Source organism: Etheostoma spectabile, chromosome 24 (genome assembly GCF_008692095.1).
Source record: "Etheostoma spectabile isolate EspeVRDwgs_2016 chromosome 24, UIUC_Espe_1.0, whole genome shotgun sequence".
Classification (NCBI taxonomy): domain Eukaryota; kingdom Metazoa; phylum Chordata; class Actinopteri; order Perciformes; family Percidae; genus Etheostoma; species Etheostoma spectabile.
In genome coordinates, this window is record NC_045756.1 from 2,111,157 (window position 1) to 2,132,960 (window position 21,804).

Sequence of the window (21,804 nt, forward strand, 5' to 3'; positions counted from 1 at the left end):
ACATTTTGCCAGCCTCGGTCAGTGATAAGGATGACCTGGTCACCTCACAGCTAGCTCCTACACAACACTGTCTTTTCCTTAGAGAATAAGACAACACACTAGTCTGTGCACGGAAAAAAGAAAAGCGTCCTGCAAAAGAGAAGAAGAATACGAGTTGGGTTTTCAAAGCATGTTTTAAGTTTCTTTTGGCTGTTTAGTTGTTGACAAGTGGAGCCATTTCAAAAGAGCTGTGTGGTTTTTCTGTGTAGTTGCTGTAAAAGCTACTGATAATAGATGAAAGCAGAAGTTAAGCCTATGAAAAGCATGTTGCGACATTTCAAGACAAACTTTTAAGCAAAGAAAGCCAACATTAGCTGCGATAGTTTATCTTTTTCCTTCCTTTCCTCTTTTATCTGCATTTATTAATTCAGAAAGTTCTACAACCCACAAAGTGCTGCAAGGTGTCACAACTGGAACAAATTGCCAGCGTTGCTTGAACAGAGAGCGTTTCTCTACTACAAGATTTTCTAAATAATTGGCCAGCAAAGTGGTCAAGTTTACAAAGTCATTTGTCCTGAGAATTAGTATGTAGAGCAAATTGGGGGGGAAATCAGAGCATGTTCCATTATGCTTTTACATTTGTTTAATTCAAAAGTGAGCAGGGAAAACAGATCCTTTCAATGCTCAGCAGTACGCTCTGTGAGAAAGTGACACTAATAATGGCCTTGTGTTGAGACGTCTGTCAACTCCCTATTCTCTGCAATGAAATAAATTCCCCACAAAAGGGACATGTCACTTGCTTTTTGAATGCAGCCAGCACCATCTAATTTGTTAAATTTTCACCACTGAAAAGGTACCAATTTGTGGAGCCGAGAGAGGAATTTTCAATTTAGCAGAAATCACATCAAGAGTCCGCCTCTGCCACATCAAAAACCCAAACATGGGAAGTCACTGAACACATGGTAGAGACACCATAGGAGTATGTGATACCGATCATCGGAGGCACTGTAGGAAGGACCATCACGCATAAATCCTCTGCAGAGCGGCAGAAAGTAACTTATTACTTGGTTTAAATTGGTCGAAGTACAGAATAAAGCAGGGAATAGAGGTGCATTTTCCAAAATTCTTAGCATGTTTTGGTAAACCCTTTTAACTTGGTTTGTGAATAGATATACGTTTGTTATGAGTTAAACCTCATAACTCAATGCTAAGGGACTATTTTTTTTTCATTAAATGTTGGCAATACTTAAAAAAAAAGTCAAGACTCAAAGCACAAATAAAGCATCTGCGGGGTAGTGTGATATATTTTTGATAGTGCCAATAAATAAATAAAATAAATGCAGTTCAGTGTGCAGGCTCTGGGTAAAGGGCTTGATGCACAACAAGAAGAATATCCGCAAATATTCCTAAAAAAATAAATAACTAGTTAACTAAATGGAACAGACAAAATACACCATTGTTTTACAACTGTACTGATGCACATGACCAGGAAATGCATTTATTGTTAAAAATCAGCATAAATACGTGCATAGCATTCCTGCTGTGACTGGTGACTACAGTCAAGTTAACCTGATGAATGAGTTGAATTTCACAGAAAGCCTGCGTCCTTGGTGGGCGCAGCTCGTGTTAGTCTTTCGCCGTGTTGATTGATAGTGGCGGATGCTAATTCCATGGCAAATGATGCTATTATTCAGGGGCTCAAATTGAATTACTTCATCCATTGGATCTGCTTAACATTTTCCCCATGGAGAGTTTAGCAACCAGTGTAATCTACCCTACTTACTTACAAGTCCCGTTTGTCATGCCTAGTCTCTGTCTCTCTCCCCCCTACTGGATGTTTTCATTGCAGTGTTGTTTCATTGACAGCTCTCTTTGCATGAATCATCATGCACTGGTGTGTGTGGTGTGCCGCCCAAACACACATACACTCAAACATGTTGAGTAAAGTCACATGTGACCGAATAATTCAGAGTGTATCTGATATTTATCCAAGGACATCTGTGTACCTTTGTAGTCATTATCCTGCTTCTCTACGCTTTTAGATAACCAAAAGATATAAATATCTTTAATATCTATTGTAGTTATATGTGACTGCTCTGAAACACAACTATAACACATCCGTTTAATGAACTTTTAGTGTTTTATAATGTTAGGTTAATGCAATTGTATGCCATTTCCTCCACTGTATATCTCGTCTACTGTGTACATAACCCTATTCTGTCAAATATGTCACAATATGTGTGTATATTTTTGTGAAGTACCGTATTGTTTCATGACAGAATAAAAACAAAAACAAAGCGACTGGGCCTATTTTTGTCATTGCTGGCCTGTCTCTGCATGTCGTTTGATCTCTCAGCTCTGCGCACTGTCCTAAAGTGCTGAATGTTTCTTGCAAATTTAAACTTCCTTAACACACGCCAATGCCAAAACTCAAGTTTTTTCTAAATAACTCTCTTAGTATTTTAAGCAGTTCTAAGAGCAGAAATTCTGGGAGCAGCATATTTTGCACAAGAGAGGTAAGAAGAGTTTTCTTTGGTAGTTATAGATAGCAAGGGAGACAGAAGAGTAAATATAATAACATTTATTCTGAGCTGTTAAATGTGTGGAAGTGTGATTATGAAGTGTGAGAACTGCGAAGTGTGTTTGTAACTGAGATTATGTTTTGCCATTTGTAACAGGCACACACATCTTAATTCCATAGTTTCTTACAACTGTATACGCCACAAGATAAAAAGGAGATACTCTTGTGTGACATAATTTATAGAAGTAAACTATACAGACCAAAACATTTAAGGTAAATGTATTTAAACTATGTATTCTTATTAATGAAAATGAATTTTCAATTCATAAAACATTTGTTACTTGAAACTTTTTACATTATTCTGTTCTGCTGCAGACATGCACCTTTTTACCTAACTTGTAACATGATGGCAATTTGACATGTTGGTTGAAGGTCTGAAAAATGGACAAATAAGTCACAACAGCAGACTTATGCCAACCTTATACCAAACGACTTTTTGCAAGACTTTCTAGATTTTGGGGCGCGCTCCCGTCGTCTGAATCGTTTGGTGTAAGGTCGTCATGAAACTCAATCTGAGCAGTCTTGTTCCCGTCTTGACGTTCCAGCAAAATCAAACATGTTTGAATATGTCGTAACTTTTAAAGGGAAACACTTGAAGGTATCTACATAAGAGTGACATGACACTGTCATGAACGTGACATAAAACATTAACATTATGTCACTCTTATGCAGATACCTTCAAGTAAAGTGTAGTCTTGGTAAGACAGTCTTTACACAATCTTACTTGTTTAGACTTTCCATAAGACTTCCCACATGAGTCTGAACTGAGTGGGGTAAGCCCACAGATTGGCATGCACAAGAGTGGAATGTCTTGACATAAGATGATTTTGCATGTAGTGTGCAAACTAGGAAGTGACACTTGCTGTAAAAAGCTATGATGTGCAAATTTGAATGACAAGAGGATTTGCTAACAACGCAAGCTAAAATATTTTTTCTGGAGAAAAAAAAAAAAGTGCAGAAATGTAATAGGCTTTCTTTCTCTCTGCCAAGAGCTAAATAACCAGGCAGCTTAACAGGATTGTTTATACCACAGAATACATTTTCCTGACATGATGGCTGACTCTCAGGCTCTGGTTTAACAGCCTTACTAGTTCAGTCATGTCAAACAAGTTCAACAAGGACCCGGTGTACAGTGTGAATCAGCTACAGTATTACTGATAACACATCACACAGTGGAAAGCTGTTTGATTTGGGAAACATTCCTTTTGTTGGGAACTACATATTGGTAGCAAAGGATGAAAAGCACTGCCCTGCAGAGATGATGATGCATTTTGAGGACAGGCTCTGAGCTCTTGATGAATGATACAGAAAACACCAGTTAAGGACCATTACTGCGTGAAGCCAATTTTCCACAAGAGCTTTGACATTGAGCTCTTGCGTGAACTCCAATACAATCCAGAGACCCCGTGATAGAGAGGTACAACTTAAAACCCCATGGTTGGTGAAGTCCCTGCATGGCCTCTGGCAGCTGATACGCTTCACTTGTGCAAGCGAGTTAAATTCGTGAGGCGAAATTGCTGAGCAACGTTTGCATTAACAGGCTGTCCTGCATTAGCTTCAGAATAGGTTAAAATGTATTCACAGACTGGAAAATGTATTCATTCTCTGAGTGAGAGAGGATGATCCTCTCTTATTCTGTGGAGGAATATAAAATATAAAAGGGCAGCTACACAAACTTCCAGCAAGCAAACAGTCATTTACACAATGGCTGCAATAAAGTTACAGCCATGAGCAAAAATGACGGTGTAACAGACCTCAGGGTTGGGATATTTACTAAGGGAAAGGTTTAGGTTTAGGGAAAGGTTGATGAATGATAAGCCAGTTTGTACATCACAAACATTCTATAATACATCCATTGGAACACCCTGAAACCTTACTGTAGTTCCGTCTACTTTACTTTACACAGTGTAGCCTACAACCTTTTCTCTCCGTTTGATAAGAGCCGTATTTCCCTTTTTGCATATTATATGCTTCACCTCCTTCTTACTTTCCATTAGAAGCTGCTGCTCATTGGGTGAAACATATATTCCGCATGCATCTCCTCCATTTCTGCATCAGTAAATCTGTGATCAATACCGTGGTCTATTTAAGAAAGCGGTGAACGTGCACTTATCCCAGCTATCTACACCTGGCTGGACATAGCTTCACCTTCTCATCCCCGATATCTACACCTGGCTGGACATAGCTTCACCCTCACATCCCAGCTATCTACACCTGGCTGGACATAGCTTCACCCTCACATCCCAGCTATCTACACCTGGCTGGACATAGCTTCACCCTCACATCCCAGCTATCTACACCTGGCTGGACATAGCTTCACCTTCTCATCCCGGCTCGGCAAACGTGCAACCGATTAAGCGGCAATGAGCAGATCCCACTAAGTCAAGCTGCGCTTTTTCACTTATCCTGGATATCTTTATTCTACTTTCGTGCAACAGGCCCCAGGTGGCCAGAAACACAACCCCAAATTAATGCTAATGTTGGCGTTGGGGATGGTCGTGTAATTAAAGTGATATATCAATGTTGTGTCTAATTTGCTGTGCTGCCCCAAAGTGGCCAAAAAAACTATTAAAAAAAACTAAAAGTCTCTGCATAAAAGCCAAATATTTGGAAAATTGTTCTTTAAAAAAGCTGACATCTCACCAGGAGACAAACAGAAACAAAACAATTTAGCCTATTTTACTAAATTTGCTGACAGAGTTTGGCTCTAATGTGTGTATTTCTGTCATCGTTCCTTCAGCTGCTTTCCACCAGCTGTGTTTTAGAGGGGCGGCTGCTCGTCCTCAGGTGAACCCACAGGGCCTATTTGTGTACAGAGTATCCGAGAGTGATGAGCCAGGACGGGTGAATAGAACCACAGAAACCAGTTGTCTTCTCTCCCAAATGGGAATCCCAGAGCGAGAGGCAGCCTGTCAGTTCCGTCAACGTCTGGATAATCCAAAAGGAGAGACAGCATTTTTATTGGCCAGTGTCTCGCTCCAGCCAGACCACCAGTCTAATAAGTCTGTGATGCCCCTTTCTTTTAGGCCTTCTTTCACTTACAGCTCTCGTTTTCTGGCTTTAGGACGAAAGAAGTTATTTATGAACAGAAGTCTCTTCGTCCAGCCACAAAACATTGACAGCGAGCATATTAGTCCGGTGGTATTCCATTGCTCTCAATTTAATTTAGACATCCTTACCAGTAAGGATGAAGAGAATGTTTACAGACCGGTGCATAATATTCTTACGGTGGTTTTTCATTTAATTATGAACAATTGCTAGCCATGGACTTCCATGAATCAATGTTACATTTCAGTAATAAAAATATATGGGATAAGGCGGTTATAATTAGGTGCTAAACTTAAATGATCTGTGGTCAAGCTAAATGAGACCTGCTTGTTCTTGTACAACTGGTCTAAAACCCTTTTGTTTGGGCAAAATACATACAAAGTTGCCTCGTTCTCAAGTTAGAAATTTGACTTCTTAATGTTTAACAGCTGGTTCTATCATTTACAGCTGATGTTGACTAATTAGCCAGTCAGTAAGTAGCTAAAGTGCATGCAGCAAGTACCTGGAATACCACTTATTTCTACCACCCACTTCCAAATCTCATTACATGAGCAGAATTGGTTTGTAAATGGTATGAAAGTGCCTGACAGTAATAATAAACACAATACAACCAATAGGGAAATACAGTTCTCGCTACTCTGATTGGTGGTGGTAATCCTGGAGTCATCAGCTTGGATACAAAAGGAAAGCCAGGTTTGTAGCTCTGCAAGCTCAAAAGTCTAAAAACCCTCTGTGCACTGCCTACTGAGCACCAAACAACAGACAGACAGCTTGAGACTAGGTGGTAAACCTAGTGGAGCATTTAGCTTTGCCTTAAAGACTTTGTCCTCCATTGGTCCATAACTGATCAAAAACCATTACAAAATAAAATTATGATTTTTAAAATACCACCACCATTTAAAAAAATGCTATTTTACACTCCAAACTAAAAAATGTTTCCCTCCCATTTCCTCCAGTAGTACCTTAATGGATTTTTAATAGGTATTTCAGAGGATCCAAGAAAGGTTGTACTGGTCTTGCTTGAGTCACAGTGAACAGATGGCATTCCAGGCAGGAAAAAAGGGAAGAAATCAAAGAGTTTATTGATCCAGCAGCTTAATTAAACAAGACTGAGTGTCAGTGCTTGGACTGCATAGTGACTTCACAGCATCTGGTATGAACCCTACTAGACAGAGAGAACACAAAGGCACAAATGCATAAGGAGCCAGGGGATAATACAGCCTTTGCAGACACCCATATAAACACGCACATCAAATAGAAACACACCTACACACATGGGTCAAGTCTCTGTAGGGCTATAGGCTCAGGGAAGTAGTTAAAGAGAGAGTAGCAGGGTGTAGAATGAGCATAACAACAATAGCTATACAAGCTTCCAAAGGATTGGAATATGTCTCTGCAAAATAGGCTCTTTGGGAGCTTGCTGCAGTTTTTACCCCTGGGTTGCTCTGGCATAACTTGCATGTTGATATTGATGCTTGATTTCCTTTACAATTTTACCAAAAATCAGAACCGAAAAAGTCGAGTCACATACTCAAACAGGAGCTGTCGACCTCTTTTACCCCAAATATGTTTTAGTAACAGTAAGTCGGTCTGTTAATAAAGGCCACACACACACCCACACACACACACAAACACCTACACGAGCAGGCCAATATTAAGCCTGGGCTCTATTCCGGGGGGGGCTGTCGAAGGGAGACTGATGGAGGCTGGCAGGCAGGCGTTTAGGGAGGAGTCCGTCTGTTCCACGGTGTGGCAGAGCCAGCCACCATCCATCTCCATTATACACATCCACATGCCACTGGGCAGGGACCAACTTCTCTAGGGGGGTGGGGGTGGGGGTGGGGAAGGAGGGGTTGGGATGGATGCAGAGGAGCAGGAAGGGAGTGTCTGTCAAACTCCTGTTATGTGGTTGTTCCCGACTCCTGCTTCTCCTCAGCGTCTACATGTGTAAATCTCTGAGAGAGAGGAGCAGTCAGTGAAGCGACATGATGTGAATGCATTCTCTGCCCACCTCTCTATATCAACATGTTGTATTGATGATTTTTTTTCTAGTTTAGACGGCACACGTTTTATTTATTCATTCTTTGCTAGCTAATCCCTGCTCTGCGGCCCAAGTGACTGCAGCCAACTCCCTGCTGACTTTTAAAATACAAATTTATTTTTTTCTCTTGCACATGATTATCCCTATGGGACAATACAAACTCTATCTACATACCCAAACTGCAGTTCATACGCATCAACACACCCTTGCTTAATTCAATACACTCAGGGGTTTTACTGCTCCAGCCTTATTTGGTCTTCAGCTCAACAGTAGGAACATAACAGTGTCACAGATACTTTCCTAAACAAATACCGCAACTGATGTTTGTGTGATTATAATAAGGATTAGTACTCATGAAAGTACTAGAGGCATTAATGAAGATGGTTGACAAAATAATATCAGGTTAAGGACAAGTTTTTCGCTTTTTCTGGAGATTTTCTTTCTCATGTCAAACAGAAGCTAGTGAAACTACTATTTCCAAAGTCTATAAAGTATAATTTCCAGAATAAAAGTTTTACTAAAAGTTTTATACAACTGTGAATTCAAAAAAAAAAAAAAAGAATTCTGTCACATACGATAACAGCCATGGAACTAAAAATAAATTATGATTCAGTTATTCTATCTAAAGTGCACAGACCTATCTACATAAAGATATAACAGAGACATAAAAAAGACTGCAACAGAGAAGGATGACAAGAGAAAAGCCAGAATGACCACAGTGACATGGATCACTGAGCCCGCAGTCAGGCCCACTGTCAACACAATACTGAGTCATGATTCTCCTGTAACTCCAGGGGTTGTGCACACGATCTGAAAGTGGCCAAATTATATCAAAGTTATGAATAAGATCAGACACAAATGGCTGGCTAGAAATGTGGTTGCCATGGGAACAGCAGCCAGAAGATTGCTCTCGTGTTGGGAATTATCAATCACATTGATTAAGTTTAACTGAACAAGACTAATTATGGGAAAGCTCATCTTGAAACTCACAAAACTACTGCTTAATGTCGGGATATCACAAACGATGCAGTGAGTATTTTAAAATCTTAATATACATAACTAGTCATTTTTAAAACAAGACAGATGTAGGAAAGATTCAAGCTTCTAATGTCTCGCCAGTTAACATTACAAGAAGCTTTTTATGATGAGGAATAACTGATGTCTTTGGCAAACATTACAATATGTCAGGTAATGTTGGCTGGAGTGTAATCATCCCTGAAGCCAATAAAGAGTTATACACAGGTTCTAACATTAGCTTAAACTCTGATAGCCTCCATGAACAGCTTCTCTGCTAATGCTACACAGTGGACGTCCTAGTTGTGAACTGGGCTATTTGTAAAGTATGTAACCCCACAAACTAATGTAATTAGTAATGTAATTATGATTGCATGCTACTTTAGAGCATATAAATACTTAAATCTATTCCTTCCACTTCTGCGTGTTTGTGGTTTTGGAAAGACAAAAAAATAAATACTAATTGAGTTATGATTGGACAATTGCTGTTTGAGAGAGGGGTTTAGCCAATGGTCAGCCTTTATAGAAATAAAGGATGAACTGTTTGCCTGTCTTTTTCAATCCTTCCATGTCTCTTTATAGATTACAACGGTATGTGAGATAGATTTCCCCCCAGACACAGGTGAAGAGGATCTGATGTTAAAAGTGGAAGCATGCCAGCTGGTGTGTAATCACTGTTTTAACCTCCCTCTCGGTCATTAATCAAAGTCAACATACTCAGGCGGGAGATGCGATTCTCCAGCCTTGTCCACCCCACACAACTGCACCCATGCAAGGGAGCTGACAACCAGAAGCTCTGAGACAGGCTGCTAATTAGGGAAACCACAATGAAAGATTAGATACACCTTGATTAAGAGTATTTATTTAAATAAGTAGTGATTTTAAAAAGTAGTAAGTGTCATTTGTTTGAAGCACAGCCTCGCTGTCATTAAGACTCTGCAGTGAGCACAGCCCACCCCGCGTCACACAGAAGAGTTTTCTTTCTTTTTTTTTCTTTGACTTCTTTAAATCCATAAATTTGCTCTTTGAATATTTTTATCCAGGAATAAAGCCAATTCCTAAAACATCTTTGTAGTCTGAATAAACAGCTTTTCATTTGTGAGATTTATCTTTAATTGAGCCCAAGAGGCCTCTATGGCTACTTTTAATGAGCTATTGATTTCCCTGAGTGTTATGGTTTGCTCATTTGTATATTTAAATAATTTTACTAAATTTGTCCAAAATTCTGATTACTGGCCAACATTCAGTGTCACTTTCCTTTTTATTAAATCTGTGTATGAGTAAACAATGGAGTCATGAGATATGAAGCTGATCTTTAGACATTGTGAACATATTATGAATCAGGGGGGAAGTGACCAAATTATTGGCAGAGCAGCGACACCAAATTCCAAAAGCAAATTTCCACCACATACACTAAGTACAACAGTCCACAAATAATGTTGAATTTATATAATTGGGAGACACATAGCCAATGTTTTGTTAATTATTTATATTTAGGATTATCAGCTGGCATTAAGATGCTCACAATGTTTGAGGCAACAAGAGTGAAACTAAATGTGGATGAGGATTTACATAGTGTCATCCAAAATATCCCATGCTGCACTTAGAACAACTCATCTTTGTGCCACGAGTACTCCACAAGGCCCATTTCTTCCTCAGTCATTTTTGATTGACATCATAATTCAGTTCTTTATTGAAACCAGAAAAGTATTAGCTATCTTAATTCTAGAGGATCTGGGTTCAATAACCTGCAACCCCACAAAAACCTGGGATTGATGCTGCTCCATATAAATCAGTTTGGCTCCCAAGTCATCATTTATGATTTATTTTCATTAGGCAAGGCTGCTGTTGTTCAATTCATTCCTTCGCAATAAACAGTGACTGTGAAACCAAGCTGCAGCTTAATAAAATACCCAACGCGGCTTCTTGAGTAGAGGCTGTGAAAACCGCTAACAGGCATCCGCTGTTGTGTCCCCCCACCCCACCCCACTCCTTCCAATGGTTGTAAAGTATGAAGTGCATTAGTGAGATAACACCTCTATTACTTTTAACAACATTGCTGTTCCTCAGTGGCAACTCGCTGTTGGTTGTTAGTCACACTTAACTCAAGGGAAGCACAACTTCAAAAAGAGCTCAGATCTGAGCCAAGCAGTCAGCCATTAGAGAAGAAACAACATATTAGCCTTGCTGTGTTTGATGGCTCCTTCTTCCAACTTAGAATGACAGTGTGAAATTAGACTAAACTGATTTGGAACAGACCTTGACAGTTCAACTTCAGGACAGCAGCATAGGGTTTTTTTTCTTCTTGCATCTAGGTTTATTAAAAGTGTTTGTTCTCACTGCAGCACCGCTCTAACTGCAACCACAGTCCTGTCTGTGGCTGAATACCATGTTATATAGAGTATTACAGCGAGATTCATTTCTATTATTAAAGAAATGTTTTTTGTTTTATTTTTATTTTATGTGGTTGGCTATTATTGAGAGCATGGTTTGTGTTAAAATAACTTGATAAAGGGTCGGGGAGACATTGTCATATGGGTTGTGAAGGTGAGAGGACTAAAAAGCAACAAAATAAACAAGTTGTGGTTTTTCTTCCAGGAGTCTTGCCAGTCGACCAGTGGAGACTCTGGGACGTCTATGCTAGTGGCCAAAAAATACACTCCTGTTAATTAGTGAGCTTTAGAGATGCTGGTAGATTTTGATAGAGTTGGACAGAGCCAGGCTAGCTGTTTCCCCCTCGTCTGCAGTATTTATGCCAAGCTAGCTAACCGTCTCCATCTTCATATTTACCGTACAGACATGAGATTGATATCGAGCTTCACATCTAACTCTTGGTAAAAATAAAAATAAAATAAAAAAATAAGCATACATCCTAAAATGTGAAACTAATCTTAGAAAGAATAAGAGAATACCATGGATTTAGTCTCATAAGCATCTACAATTAGGGATATCTAAACATAAATCTATAGGTATTTTTATAGCCTTTACAATAAAACATACATAGCTCAAAAATAAACATTGGGTAAGTATTTGCTGATTATAAGCCTGTTATGTTACTTCTGTGCTCACAGGTATAACTGAGCTAAACAAACCTGTCACAGCATCAGACTGTTAGTGATTTAGCCGTTTCCTGCACTGTATCAGAACTGGTGCCATGCATTTCTGAATATTAATTGCTTTATGCTAGACTCAAACAGTACTTATATAATCTGCATGTGAGCATTTACTATCCAACTGTGAAGTTTTGTCAGTGGTGTATATCTTATTAACTTGTATTACACCATGTGGTTCTGCTGTGTTTTTTTTTTTTCCTTTCCGAATGAGTGATAACAAAATGCAAAGCAACACTCTGCTGCCTCCAACACCACGCCTACATGCTCTCCTGTCGAGGCCTATTTCAGATGTTGGCAACTCAAGTCACTACAGACCCTGGGGGGAAAAATTGAGAAGGGCCAAGGAAACAGTGGTGCATTCAAAGCAACAGTCTCACAGAAGTGACAAAATAAGATCAAGTTTCCATCAGCACATTTTTATCCAAATGAAGTGATATTGAATAAAGAATGTCTCATGGAAACAGTATAATGCAATGGAATTTCATGAATATTGACGAATATTGAGAAATACGTTCGGACTAATCAGATTTTATCTTGATCGATATACGGCTTATGCGATAAACGCTGATGGAAACGTTATTTGCTGAATAAATAATGAATTGCGATAAAGGTTTAGGTCAAGTTTTATGGTTGCAACCCGCCACAAAACAAAGAAGAAGTTTTAGTTAATTTCCGTCCGGTATTTCCGCTCTGTCTGCACACATGGCAGCTGTCAACTAAGACAGATGGAAGTGGACAGACAAGGAGACGAGAGACTTTTTGAATTTTATTTATCAGCAACTCGCGAAGGAAATGGCCGACAAAGGTTAGGACAAGCCGTGGGACGTCCACCGGAGTAAATGGAAGGCGCTCAGACATTGAGACATGTCTCAAAAAAAAGAGTTGTTTCGCAGCGGTGCAGGAGGGAAATAAAAGGCAAGTTGCATCTCCATGATCACAGCAATGTGTTGATAACGTTATTGTTTTCTTATTATAGCTTGATATGTCGCTATCAGCTGGCACATAAGCACTATTATAACTTGTGCAATATTGATAATTTGTTGGTAGATGGCGCGATCCATTTTGCAAAACTTTGATCGCAAAGTTTGCTTGAATGTTGAGAGATTCAGTGCGAAAATGCATGTAAAGACCTTAAAATGTCCAAAATCAATTCGCTTTACCAATTTGATCGCAAAACAGCATGTGACGTCATTACGCGCAGGTTTTTATTCGCTTTAAAGCCGTTGGATGGAAACACACTTTCACCAGCTTTATTTGCATTAGTTTTTTACCAAACAGATAATTCAATTGACAAGTGGATAGAAACTTAGCTTGTGTTTCAAAACAAAATAGGGCTATGATGCACATATTCAGCATGTCAGTCAGAGCATATATGACACTGTTTTTTCAAGCTTTGATTACGTTGTCACCAGACAATGGTTCCTCTGCTTTCTCCTATAATTTACTATGTTTTATTCATAAAGTGGGTGGTATACTGTATGTCTTCAGCTTCCCCAATCATTATCAGCGTTCTCTGTATCCAGCTGGGTCATACTACTTTACTTCCACAAACTTGAAAAACACTGCGTGCCAGTGAGGGGAGAGTTTGGTCGAGATAGGTTTGTTTGCTCCTCTCTGCCTCTAGGGAGCCCATGGGGAGCCCAATACAGTCCATTCAGCTATCAGAGCAGCGAAGGGCATTTCGGACATCTGAGCAGCTTATGTGTGTTCACAAACAGTGTCAGCCTGTCGGTCTGACCCGGCAGCAGAACAATTAGTCACAGGGGAAGTAGAGGAGGTAGCATTTAATACTCCACTATTTGTCATAGCTCGTTTCTAAACTTTAGTTTAGAGAAAGAAAAAAAAGATAAAATGTTTTAGAAATCTTTAGGCGGTGCTAGTGGACCCATTATCAGTGTCTATGCTAAGCTACATGTACATTAACTCCTCACCGAACAGACGTGAGACTGATATCCAACTTCTTATCCAACTCTCGACATCAAAGCTAATAAGCATATTTCCCAAAATGTTGAACTATTACAAAAGAATTATTTGAGAAATTTGTTAATAAAAAATCATTACGTGCAGTCCAAGATGAATCAAACACTGTAGAATAACCAAAATAGTAACATTATCTGGGTGTGTATGTATATTAGTACAGAGGATGTAGAGTAACCTATATTTTGGCCATTCAGCCATATCTCAACTCACTAGATGTGATCAAATTTGGTTTTAAGGTAGTGTTTTTTCAAATAGGAATATCTTAAAAGTGTGTTCAGGATTTCAGTTCTATCCACTGTGGACCTGCTAAAATGTAAAAACTGTACATTAAATCTCCCGTTGAAAGGCCCTCTTAAGAATTTCTATGGCTCAGGCGGGAAAAGCATCTGCAGAAATGGGCTCTTTTGCACCTGAACCTTCTGCTTCTGTAGCCAGAGGGGACTTTTGTGAAGTGACAGTGAAGTGGATGGCCTGGGTCATCTGCTATTATTGTATTTTTTGTGTGAAATTGCTACATCAATGAGGGCAGGGAGGTTCGGAGTAGAGAGGCTTACTAAATGTGTTCCAGCATCTCTGATATTCAGGAGAGGTTTTTTTTCTTGCTTCTACTGACTTACTACAGTGATGAAAAACAAAGTGCTTGTTCGAATAGTTAGAAATAGTAAAGTATAGTCTGCAGGTAACTATAAGTACACTAGAAACATCCATTGATTTCTACTGTGAAACTCATACTCTGTGAAGTCTTGTCTGTCCAAGTGATGAGAAAATATGTAATGTAAATGGTTCAGACCATTGTAATTACCACAGAATAAGAAAGCCTTTATAATATTTTTTTCATCATGATTCAATGGGATTGGGGCTTCCACTGGGTAAGGAAGTTGTAAAGTATTGATTGAGAGACTAATTGTTGGACAATAAAAAAAATATATACATGTCCTGACCATGGGGCAACATAAAAGTTAAAAGATCACCAAATGTATTAGAAGTTGTTCTCTAAGGACCATCCATATCTGTAGTAAATTCCATGGCAGTTCAAGATATTTCACTAAGAACTACAAAATCTCATGGTGGTTCTAGAGGAGACAAAGTCATTAGGCTTCATCCTCTGGGGACCATGAATGTCTCTACATTAATTCATGGAAATTTCTGTCTAGAGCCGACCGCTAGCATTGCTACGAAATTGTTTGGTGTTCCTTTAATAGTAAGCCGCATTTTTTGAAGAGATTTAAAGAAATTGTGTTGAACCCAATGTTGTGATGTCCCAAACGAACACAGATAAAATGACTACAATCATGCACTGCATTCAAGAAAAATACCTGTCTGCTCTCAGTTATCACCACCATCTTCTTGCACAAACTGCTCTTTATTATGTGGATAGTCCTTTGATGAAGGCTTTAGTTTCTTAGTTTTTTACTTCTTAAGGTATAAAAAAAAAAAATAATACATCCTTGAGTAAGGTCTATGGCCATTCACTGGATGCATTACCACGAAAGAACATTCATTGTTCCCTTAATAAATTACAAACGCAATTAGTCCGTCCTCACTCAGAAAACCTGCAATTGCGCTTATTAGGTGAATCGTGGCTGTAGTAATTATCGCATGAGCAAATGAGGACGTGAAGTGACCAAGTATAATTCCAGTTAGGGTAATAGATGAGTCCATGTGAAACCAAAAGTCGTTTTGAAATTACCTTTAAGGACCTTATTTCACTACGCAACGACATCCATAATGCCAAATCCTCCTTTTAGTAGTTTTATGTGATTCATTTCAAGATGTTTTACTAACCCTAACAATTTTTGTTGCCTAAACTTACCTAGTTCCATTTCACGTATATTTTGCATTTAAACTGTGCCTGTTGTGTCAAATAGAACAATCACATGATAAAAACGGCCACCGTACAGCAGTAAATACAAGAGTCAAATGGGTCCTTTTGGTCGCCTTAACAGGGCCCACTGCCATCAAGAAGGTTGTGAGTGAGACACTGGAGCAGTGGTTTTGTTGACAGCAGCGTTACTGGTTTCACCGGTAAAGAACTTCTGAGTAGAGCAGACTGTCTGTCCAAGTCCTTAGGCAATGTCTATTATGTCAGATTCATCAGGTCAAAATCCTGTTCTCAAGATCAAAACAATCTTTAAAGACTAAGATGGTCTTTAGATGAACAAAAAAATCTGTATGACCAGAAGTTAACCACTCAGGTCTTTAAACTAGTAGAAATTGCAATACTTCAGAGACAAAGTATGACTTAGCAGATACTTGTTTCATAGAAACAAGACAGTAAGCTGTCAGTCCTCATAAATAAAACCTAATACAATGACAGCTGAAAGTTCCTGCTTGAGACTTTTTCTCAGTAAATCACTTAATAAAGTCAGAGAACAAATTACTTTTAATTAAGAAATGCAAAGACAAGACGCCTCATCTTTATGACAAGCACATTTAAATGGCAGCTTCAAATTGGCAAAGTATCACATACAAACAAATTCAATTAATTTAATTTTCACACTTCAGAACTTCTGACGGGAATACATTATTACATGATTTACATTATTTTTATGCGGAGACATATGTACAAAATCTGGATTTAAATGCCCATAAACCACCTTCATTTCCACAAACTGCTACTCATCTCTCACCATGTCTCTTTCATGTCTTCAACTGATGATGGGAGATATAACCACAGTATGTGTGTTTTAAGACATTATGCTAGTCTAAAAAAAAAATAAAGCTTTTCTGAGCTGAAGCTATACTAATGAGCACTCAATGATAGAAAATGTATCATTCAGATTTCAATCACTGGCACGTGGATAGTTCAGGCAGAAAATACACCTACTTATTTTGTTCCAAGCCTTGATTGTGGGAGACTATAGATTAGGACTGCATTTATTTTGATGATGTCTTCTTGTCTGTGCAGCACAATAGATCCAGTAATGAGCAGCTACTTAGCCTGGCACTGTATTTACACGGTGTATCCTCATATGACCTTTCAAAATAAATGCTACTACTACTGATACTGGCTAAATCGAGGATTTTACAGAACAGACTGCCACATTTTTATTCCATTTCTCAATTACAGGATTGGGTGAGCGCCCCAAGAAGACAACACTGTAATGATCAAACACAGACACACTTAACTTTCTGCGCCCTCTCAACTCATTTGTCCTCTCTCTCACTGTCTGCTGCAATATGGCTCAAAGCTGCAAAGTCTCAAGAGCAAAGGTCCATAAAGCAAATAGTCGGACGTGCTCAAGGCTAAAACATTTAAAATCTTACATGCGGTTTGGTTTTCACAACTTTCATGACATTCAAGAGCTTTATAAAGGGCTGAATGTAAGAGCATCTGCTTGGCACTTTAGTTACTGCTGCTACGGCTATCGAGCTTCCTGTTATTGTACAACCCATTTGCAGTTTGTGTTTTCACTCTTAACATTACAAAAAGAAGGCTTTCAGGAGGAGGACTAACTGACATGTGTGGAAAATAGCCTAAACCTGCTAACGTTAGCCTAAACTCTAGTAGCATCCTGGCTTCTACATAGTGGAGAAATTCACAGTAGATGTGGTAGTTGGGAACAGGGCTCTCTTTATGTAACCTGTGACTGCACAAATGAAACCTATGGAGTTATTAATGATGTACCATTTGGCTTAGAAAGGTAGGCCCGGTTACTAATTTAGGTAGTAACCTACTTAGCCCTACTTGCCAACAGTCAAAGTTTTATAAAAGGAGATCACTGTTTAATCCGTTCCTAAAATCTTTGCTTGTGTTTTTTGAACAATTTTCACATGCTTTTTTTGTCTTTCTTGGATTTTGGCTGTTAAAGATTTGCTTCATCCAATCTCCTCGCTTCTGACTGAGCAAAACATGTACAGTGACTATCTGAATAGAGGACACTAAGGTTGTCACGGAGCACAATTCATGCATCCCCTGCCAGGATCTCAGGTTGGTTACTTTCTTTAAAAACACATAATTCATATACTTAGCGGCTGGACATTCACAGAGGCCACAAAGCCACAAATGTGCATCTGAATAAAACATGCATAATAAAATCAGATAACAGACTTTTTTTAAACCCCATGGGCCCATATAAAAGTTATACATCACTGATAAACAAAATTAATTGCCCTCTCACTTTCCTGGAGTTAATTGCCTTTGGGCGTTTCATTCTACAGCTTAGCTCCTTGTTTGTTTTTAAAGAATTTATTCACATCGCAAATTATCATTCTTTACGCTCCCTCCCTCTCTCGTTTTGCTCTCGAGCTCTCTCAATTTTCCTTTCCAGCCTAATCCGGAGGTTCAAGGTGAGCAGCAGTAGACATTTTCCATCATGAATAAACCATTTTATGCTCTCTCTCTCGCTCTCTCTCTCTCGACACCACTATTGAGCAATTTATTGTTTTAAATCAGTGCCATGGGGAATGTATTATTACCATGTGTTTTAAAAAGTAACCCAATGGTCAATTTGAAGCACATACTCTTCTGGGTTATAAGTCATATCGTTTGTACACAATTTTGTAAAAAATCTGAAACTTTAAAGGGTATCACGCAGTCAAATAAAATGCTATTTTCTGCCACAAAAGTCTTCCTCATTCTTCCTTTGCTCTACAACCACCAGTATCTGTTTGGTGGGGGTCTATCTTCTATTAAAGATTTCTCTAGCAGTACTGCCTTCTCCCCATATCAAATTCATGTAAAAGCATGCTTTGTATTCTTGCCATGTTTCAGATACATTGATACATACATAAGACTCTGCCTGCAATAACAAAATAATAGAATTCACACCATGACCTGGGAGTATTTTAGCTTGCTGTTACCAATTGGCTGTGTGGACATCATACCTGTCAGATAGCTTATAAGTAGAACGACTCATCACCGTTAATAATGAAGTGACATGATTTTATAATTGTCAATTTAAGGATAAAGCATTGTTTCGACAGGCTCCAGAAGTTTGAGGGGGAATGACATGCAGCAAAGGGCCGCAGGTCGGAGTCGAACCCGGGCCCGCTGCGTCGAGGAGTAAACCTTTTTACATGGGCACCAGCTCCACCAACTGAGCTATCCGGGCACCCACAGATCAACTTTTTAAGGCAAATTTAAAATTCGGTTTCAGTAAGTGACTTCTTTGAGCCATCCCTTGGCTTCACATGCTATAATACCACAGAACAACAAAAGTAGAGATAACAAAAACTGAAATAAGGAAGCCAAATACTTCTATCCATCTCTATTTGCGCTGTCTCTTTTCTCTCTCCTCAGCTCAGTGAGCGGAGACTGAGTAGCTTTCTTGCAAAGCCCTGCTTACCCCTTGTTTTTCAGTTTGTAAAACTTTTTTCTATAGGCAGTAAGAGATGTGAGGTTGTAGTCCCGCAGTCATAGACGCATACTGTACATCTGGGAAGATTCATGAGTATGTTGGGCTTAAATGTGTGAAGGAAGTTTGATATTTCTAACGGATCAAACCCTTTTACAAAGACAGTAATTTAATAAACTGCAAATGTACAAAATCCTGGATTAGTAGCTTTGTTAGCCAAAAACCATGCAAATGAGTGATGTCTGATAGTCCAGCTCATACATCATGTTATACACTGTCAACTGAGCCTTCCAGACCCGTCACGTCTCCATGTACGTGTATGGCTTCCAATCACATTACCGCGGACGTCTGCTTACAGTTGCATCTACTGACAGAAACCCTCTCCACCGATATCAGTTGTGCTCAGTTTGAATGCACCCTGGAGGGCTGTACTGTCTATGTTAATTCACACTGGTGAATTATCATAATGCCCCCTAAGTGTTAGTTAACATGTTGCTATGGATTCCTAGCTGTCACATTGACTTCCCGCAGCAGGGAGCATCCCCATGAGCCGAATCATACCAACAGACAAACTGAAACTGCATTTGCTTTGTGACAGAAATAAAGCTAACTACGTGTCAGAAACGCTGTTCATGGCTTGTTCACAATGTCCAAGTGAAGGGACATTTCTAAAGTCTGAAAAAAGGCTTGGAGGAAACCCATTTAAACAGGAAGCCTGTCTTAAAGGCTGGACATGTGGAGTGTGAAAAAAGGGGGTGTTTACCAGGGAGAGTTCAATGAAACTAGCCATCCAGTTGCATTATGGGAAGTGTAAAAGCCAGTGTGTTTGGAGCTTAACCCATACTAGAGACTAAAAGTCTAAATATCTAGGTTTGAGTACGTTTTAGTAGCTAAAAAGCACAGCAAACCGATTTTTTTAGACTACCCAGCCTATTTTCTCAATAAAAAGGGCTCCACTCACTTTGTAAGTCAAAGATTAACATATCCTGACATGTACTTGACCTCAACAGTGACTTATTCTGACTTATTAAAAACTATTTTTTGGATCTCTGGAAGACTTTTATAACACCTTTTATAACCTTAAATCTAGCAAAAAGCTAGCTGAGCAGTGGTTACACTTCGGCCGTGGTGTTTAATGCATGCATTTACTTGCTCTCACATTAAGAAGCTTTACATTGAAGAGTTAGATAAGTGCAGATCAGCTGTGCATCATGGGTTCTGTGACTGCTCCTTAAACCGGGAAAAAAACATCAAAATAAACTAAACAAGCTGGGCTAAATAGAGAACATGTTTGTTCATGAGAGATTTGCATCATGGCTTACCTCACAGTTTCACACACACAAAAGCATACATGCGGTCACGGTACTTAAACATCCCCCCGCCCCGCACCCCACTGGTGTCCATGTCTCAGTGATTAATTGTTGTTCATTGTACCCCACACTCACCTGCATTCAGATGTTTGATTGATGGGCCTGTATGCATGACAGATGGACAGATTTGGCATGGCAGAGCACCCAGGCAGGGAGTGACACCTCGGTTCTGCCGCCATCAGCAGCCACTTCCTACTTAACAAGTACAGGGAGAGGAAATTATGAGGGAGAGGGGAGAAAAAAAGGACTTGTGATTTTCAAAAAGCAAATGGCTCACAACAGCAACTGGTTGACATTTGGTGAGGGAAAAATAAAAATTAAAAATAAAAATCACTGAGAAAACATGAAACCAACACGACATGACAAGTTTATGTGCACTGGTGCCATGTGATCACATTACATTTCCGTTGTACGAATACTTAAAAGTTGGGTTTTGAAGCCCTACTCTGGATCGTCCTTGTCCTTTGAAGAAAAGCATCAACTGTATTGGTCTTTGATAAGATGTAATATGTAAAAGCAGCTCAAGCGACATGCATTTGTTTTTATGTTGTGTGGTATTGATTAGAGGAATTTAATGCAGGTTCAATAGACCTAATGGGGGTGTTATGGACTGACTCTAGGGCAAAACAGTCTGCCTGTGCTGACTTTGATGATTAACACAGAGAACGTCAAAGATTAAATTGTATTCATGATGTTGTAATGTCATGTCATGTGTTTTGTCTGTGACTCATTGTTGTTTCTGTCTGAAAAATAGACTATTAATCTCAACAAAAGGATATGCCTTTTGAGGTTTTATGCCTGTACCTAAAAGTGGAATACTGTGAAAATACCTGCAGAGAACTCTATATAGGTGAACCAATGGGCACCATAAGCCACTGTGTCTAATATCCATTCATCATTCCATCTATTTTAAAAACAAGTCTTATTTATTGGTATGTGACATCATGTCTCTACTATCCATCCATACCGCTAAAGCTCACGGTGCTGCATTTGAGCTACAAGACAGAAGCAGAGAGAGAGAGACCCTCTATTCTGGGCTGCTGAAGTGAAAGCGGTGGTTTCTGTTAGAGCGGCAGACAGAGCCATAAATCATACGTCTACTAATGGCAGCTCCAAATGGGACCTCTCATCAGACAAGACAAGTGCCTTGCTTTGTGTGCTACTTCAGGCTCTACTATAACATCTGTGCGCTCTCAAGCAACTGTGCATGAGATATGTGTAGCCCTTGTATTCATTAGGAATTGTCTACTGAGTCCTCACAGATCAATTTAGAGTAAATTAGAGTGTATCTGTAAAGCAGACTGTGGCCAAAAGAAAAAAAAAAAAAAAAAATGTCATTGTCGTCATGACAAATTTAAAAACTTTAATTACATTTTCATTG

The 21,804-nt window shown here is 39.2% G+C and overlaps 1 protein-coding gene across 1 annotated transcript in view; it reads right to left on the reverse strand.

Moving 5' to 3' along the window:
* The window catches only part of ncam2 (neural cell adhesion molecule 2), a 369,830-nt gene that overhangs the window by 340,394 nt on the left and 7,632 nt on the right, over positions 1-21,804 (reverse strand). The window contains 1 exon segment of the mRNA XM_032506714.1: positions 20,499-20,615. The gene's annotated coding sequence lies outside the window, so the exon portion shown is untranslated.